The sequence below is a fragment of the Mus pahari genome, chromosome 13 (genome assembly GCF_900095145.1).
Source record: "Mus pahari chromosome 13, PAHARI_EIJ_v1.1, whole genome shotgun sequence".
Taxonomy (NCBI): domain Eukaryota; kingdom Metazoa; phylum Chordata; class Mammalia; order Rodentia; family Muridae; genus Mus; species Mus pahari.
In genome coordinates this window covers 20,149,209-20,155,606 of record NC_034602.1, presented here as the reverse complement: position 1 = coordinate 20,155,606, position 6,398 = coordinate 20,149,209, and the positions used below count along the sequence as shown (strand labels likewise).

Genomic DNA, 6,398 nt, shown 5'->3' with positions numbered 1-6,398 from the left:
CTCTCTCTCTCTCTCTCTCTCTCTCTCTCTCTCTCTCTCTCTCTCTCTCTCTGTCTTTCACCCTTTCCTTTCTTCCTTCTTTCTTTTTTGGTTGTTCTCAGTAGGCTTTATGAATCAGAACCACAACAAAAACTTTGAATAACTGTGAGAATAAAAGTATACAGTTTCATAAGTTAGAGTGAACATTAGAATGGATTTAGGGGTTTGTGGTCCCAATGACAAGGCAATCCTTGAGAAAACATTCAGTGTATGTGTGTTTCCCTTCCTCAGCAGATAGTCTCAGTTCAGAGACCCATAGTTAACTGTGTCCAGTAAACATAGTCCAGCTAATGAAAATATTTGGTGTGGGGAGTCAGAAAGGGAGGAGAGTGGGGGGCAGGAGGGAGAAATCATACCTACATGATTTTTATTATAGTGGATAGTTATTATTATTCTACTTTGCTTTTATTATTAGTTGTGCTGTTAATCTCTTATTATGCCAGACTTTACCTTAGGCATGAATTAGGGAACAAAAGTACAATTGCAGTTTCTGTAACTGTGAGTTAAAGTAATTACAGTTGCAACTACTCAGAAATAGCACTATGTCTGTATTGAACCTTTGTGGATATTTTATTGTCATCTTTCCTCTTGAGATTAATATAACAATTATTATCTATAACAGCTACCTTATATCAGGCATGATATACAGACTAGAGATAAGTTGCTGTATATGGTAGAACTGTCAATAGGTTAAATGCAAAGACCATTCATCTTTGCATGAAAGGCTCAGGCAGCTCTGAATTTTACTCTCTATAGTCATCCTCCAGGAATACCTGGTGACAACGATTTGAACTATTTGTAGAATTCAGGCATAATGTAGAATTATAACATTGGTTATGTAATGCATCCTCCATGGGCAATGGAAGGCTGCTGAAGTCCATACCTGATAGTGGCCACCATACAATTTGTCTGAAGTCAACGTTCATAGATGAGTATAAAACAAGAAGCTTGATAGCTTTGCGTGGCACCTGCTTTTCTATTTAGAACACCATTGACTCTTTATAGATGGTATTATTCCTATTTCTAAGTGAGAAATCTACACCTTGATTGGCTGCTTTCTTTACCCCAAGTCACAAAGGACATAAATGATGGATCTGCTTGTGAATTGATACTTTCTGGGAATGAATTGCATGTGTTGAAAATGCAGGGTCTTGACAATGTTCTCTATTGTACTGACTGATAGGGCAAGAGAACACAACTTCCCACTGTCTCCACCCTGTCCTTTTTTTTTTTTTTTTTTTTTTTTTTGGTTTTTTGAGACAGGGTTTCTCTGTATAGTCCTGGCTGTCCTGGAACTCACTTTGTAGACCAGGCTGNCCTGGCTGTCCTGGAACTCACTTTGTAGACCAGGCTGGCTTTGAACTCAGAAATCCACCTGCCTCTGCCTCCTGAGTACTAGGATTAAAGGTGTGCACCACCATGCCCGACCACCTTTTTAATAAAGCAAGTAGAACATACAGAAGGAAGAAAAACTAAAACAGCCTAATAAAAGCACATAGTGTCTATGTGCTGCTTTCTAGAGTCAATGATTGCTATAACGATGACCCTGTGGCTGATTTCCGCTTTTGTTCCAGAAGCTTTTACAAGTCCAACCTGGGAATAAAGTCTGAAAGTCTGGCTCTCCACCATCAAACCAGTGCTTTCCCCTTGTCCTCTACTGTCTTGTCTTCATGATTCTTGTCCTGTTAGGTTCTGTGCTTCCTCTGTGACTGCCCAAGGAGATGGAGCCCTGGGAGCACTATGCTTCCCTGCCACCCTCCAAACCAGAGCATAAAGAGTACACTGTGTTGTGAGTGCTTGCCTAATGGGTATTTGCTAAATGACTTGTGTTAATTTTCAGAGAAAATTTGTCATTGTTTCTCTGAAATATATATATATATATATATATATATATATATATATATATATATATAGAGAGAGAGAGAGAGAGAGAGAGAGAGAGCTGTCTCTGGAGAGACTCTGCCAGTGTCTGACAAATACAGAAGTGGATGCTCACAGTCAACTATTGGACTGAGCACAGGGTACCCAATGGAGGAGTTAGAGAAAGGACTGGGGGAGCTGAAGGGGTTTGCAACCCCATAGGAAGAACAAAAATATCATTCAACCAGATCCTTACCCCCAGAGTTCCCAGGGACTAAACCACCAACCAGAGTGTACACATGGAGGGACTTATGGCTCCAGCCACATATCTAGCAGAGAATGTCTCGTTGGGGACCAATAGGAGAGGCCCTTGGACCTGGGATGGCTTGATGCTCCAGTGTAGGGGAATGCCAGGGTGGGGAGGTGGGAATGGGTGGGTAGTTGTAGGAAAACCCTCATAGAAGCAGGTGGAAGCGGAGAAAGGATAGGGATTTTTTTTTTTAGTGTGTGTGTGGGGGGGGGGGAACCAGAAAAGGGAATAACATTTGAAATATAAATAAAGAAAATATCCAATAAAAAAAGAGCAATCAACCTACAATTAAAAAAAAAACCTGTACATATTCAGCACAAACATAGTGCTTTTTCTGAATAAGTGCAACCTGAAATTCCTTATATTCACAAATATAGAACCTATATTTGTACATGTTTCAGAAGGCATGGTTACCTTCTGAGACTAGTTACACTACAAAGAGCATCAGCTTCACCACGGACAGTTCTGCTTCTAAATATTTATTTCATTTTATGTATATGGGTGTGATATAAATATACCCAAGTGTGAACCACATGCAAGTGTGAACCCTTAGAGGTCAGACAAGCATGTCAGATCCCCTGGAACAGGAGTTAAAAGCAGCTGCAAACCACCATGCAGAGGTTGAGAACTAAACCTGAATTCTCTGGACTTAGAACTGTCTATATAGGGTTTGGAGCAACGGCTTTGTGGATAAGAACACTTATGGCTCTTGCAGAGAATTCAGTGGATGTGGGGAAAGGAATGTTTTTATACTGCCAATAAGAAAGTAAATTAGAGCAGCCACTATAGAAATTAGTGTAGAGATTTGTCAATATAGCTACCATGTGGTTAATCTGCATCACTACTGGAAGGACCCCAAGTCATCATTTCAGAGAGATATCTGTGTCTACTGAAACACTATCCACAACAGCCAAATTAAGTAACTGGTATATTTACCCATCACTTGCAGAATGTCTTTTAAAAAAATCTGTGGCAAATGTACATATTGTTGTTTGATTCAGATGATGAAATTATGTCAATTGTATGAAAATGGGTGCAGCTAGAGATCATTAGGCTAAGTAAAAACAAGCTATACCAAGAAAGAACACTGCATTTCTTCTCATATTCAGAATCTAGACTTCAAAAGCAGACTTGAAAGGGGGGCATAGTGTGGGTAGAGAAGGGGCACCAAAGAAGGGAGGATAGGGGAGGGTATGCAGAATGAATTATGTATGCAATTTATTTAAATGACTATTTCATTAATGAATATATGCCCATAACATCTAAATCAATGAACAAACAAACACAAGGAACAGAACAGTTTTCACTGATATTCTGAGTATGAAAAATTATAGTTACATGACTTGGGCAAAAGAGTAAAAATGCTAATGCCACCTGTCATCTATAGGGAAACTGTCACCTCCTTAGAGTGACAATGGAATTAAATCACATACATGCTCCCAAGTTCACTTGACCTTCAGGGACTTTTGATAGATTAAAAGCCTTCCCTGCACCAACATAGGAGACCAGGGCACATCTGAGCCTTCTTTTCATTTGTCAGTTGTCCTGCCTGCATGCAGGTTTACAGGTCTGTGGTTTACTGAATTACATACTCAGATGTGGCTAAAACCGCCCTCTGTCACCACTTCAAATGTTTAGAAAACAGGTTTCGGTATTGGGAAAGACGGCTAGGATTTGAATAGCTGAGGTCGTGAGCCAGCACACCGTCAATTTCCCTATAGATACAAGGTGCTGCCACCTTCAACTGTGGTTTCATAGTCTAGGCCTTTTAGACTGGAAGGACAGGCTGTTCTTAGTCTCTGTTGGTTTACTGCCTGTTTTGCTGTTTTGCATTGCCTACTACTGAGAAACTGAGCTCAGCCAGTGCTAAGACTAAAACAGGAGACCTGTGCATGTTGGGGGCAGAAGGTGAGTCAGTTTTTTGGATGAAGAACTCTTATCATTATTATTACACATTCACATCAATTTTCTCTGATACTACCCTTAACACCTGTATGTCAGGAAGAGTGGGCATCCCTTTCATGTAATTAACACGTTATCTATTTAATCAAAAGGAGACGTCAAGAATCTTGTTAATTAAATACCAGGAAGAAGAGTGAAACCAGGGAATGCTTGCCTTTCACGTTTTATGAGGTTAAGTACTTTAAAACCACAAGGCGGGTCTTCCTCTTCTGCATGGATGCTTAGCTCTGAGATGCTTGGTTAACTCCTGTGGTTTAAGGTCTTCACTTCTGGGTTGATGCTTAACTCTGAGATGCTTGGGTGGCTACTGTGATTTATGTAACTATCTATGCTATTGCGAGGAGAGGCCAAAGAAAGTTGATAGGTATAATTTTCAGTGAAAAGCATATTTATAAATAAGATAATTCTATACTCTCAGTACGTATGTTCCTCTTTCCCCCCCTTTTTTTTTCTGTTAGACTCTCAGATCTGCTGAGGTTTTCAGTCACATGTGAAATTACAGTGGAGAGTCTGCTGAGGCTAGGAGAGCCAGCTCTGCTGGCTGCATGCTCGCTTTGCTTTTGTTATTCATAGAAGCAGAATTTTTTCTGGGTCATTTTCTCTTTTTATAAGTGTTATTTTATGGAAAACTAAGGTAAATAAAAAAATCCACCATGGTGAGCTACAGAATGCTGAGGACTGTGGAAACTGAAAAGCCAGCAAGGACGTGTTAGTCAATATTATATTATTATATCATCACCATCACCATCATCATCATCATCATCATCATCATCATCATCATCATCATCATCATCATCATCATCATCATATTCCTCGCTCTATGCTTATGGAAGCCTCTTCATAGAAGTCAGAACTAAGTTCTGTATTTTCTTTCCCCACCTCTAGGGTGATCATGATTCACACGGGGGCGTCTATTCTGGATAGAACCTGACAAGGTGCCTTTGATACTGCTTGATCATGATAGCAGAGCGGTGGGCAGAGTAGACAGTGAGTGCTCAGGTGCCAGCCTGGGGCTTAGAGCAGTTGAGTGAGAAGCCTGCTTCCACATCATTACTTATTCATGTGCTCACATGAAGCGGTGGCTCCAGGCACAACCCCCCATGAGAAACTAGCAACCATAACATAAGATCACAAGAAAAATCACAATGTGAAATTCAATGGGAAGAAATTCAGGGCATAGTGTGTCATTTCAGGATCGTGCCATTCTTTCCCCTCTTTTATTTAAAATAGATTTTTTTTTCCTCACAGAATATATCCTGATTGAGACTTCCCCTCCTTTTATTCCTCCTAGTTCCTCCGCCCCTCATCCCTTCCCATCCTGATCCACCTCTTTCTGTCTCTCATTAGAAAACAGACTTTTAAGGATAATAACAAAAGAAAAAAATGTATTAATAAGATAAAACAAAACCTAATATATCATAGTTGGTCAAAACAAGCAGGAAAGAAGACAGACAAGAAGAGCCTCGTGGGAGACCCACGTGTTTGTCACTCAGAGATCCCATAAAAATACTAAACTGGAAGCGTTTCTATGAGTTAATGTAGTTGTTGTCTTAACAGCAGTAAGACTTTGCTGTTAGTTTGTTGAGAGCAAACTAGTCTTGGCAACAGCCTAGGTTGTTTGGGGTTCCTACTGTACCACTTTGGCCAACAACTCCATTAGACATAACCCAATCTATGTACTGGAAACTTCCATTTGGTGACAAAAAAATGTCTAGTTGGGGTTCTGGATACCCCATTATCTGGTGACTTAAGTTAGATCACTTTCATACATGCAAAAATCCACAAAGTTTCTTTTGTACTAGGTTTCAATACTACCCTTCAAAACTCAATTTAACTGTCTTTCCCCATATGCCCTTTCTCATCCTCCCATTCATCTCCCTCAACCCTTGATCCTTCCATTCCAATCCCATTCACCCACCCATCCATCAATTCATCCATCCATCCATTTCTCAATCCATCCACAACTATTTTATCTACCTTTCCTAAGGAAGTCTTACTCCTCACCTCAGTTCTCTTACCCCATACTTGATCTTTGTGGTTTATGGATTATAGGTTGATTATCATGAACTGAACAGCTAATATCCACTTATAAGTGAATATATCTCATATTTGTCTTTCTGAGCCTGAGTTACTTCACTCAGGATGATTTCTAGTTCTATCCATTTACCTATGAATTTCTCTCTCTCTCTCTCTCTCTCTCTCTCTCTCTCTCTCTCTCTCTCTCTCT

At 40.0% G+C, this 6,398-nt stretch overlaps 1 protein-coding gene across 2 annotated transcripts in view; it reads left to right on the top strand.

Annotated features, from left to right (window-relative positions):
- The window catches only part of Abca13 (ATP binding cassette subfamily A member 13), a 433,105-nt gene that overhangs the window by 232,099 nt on the left and 194,608 nt on the right, over positions 1–6,398 (top strand). The gene's annotated exons all lie outside the window — the stretch shown is intronic.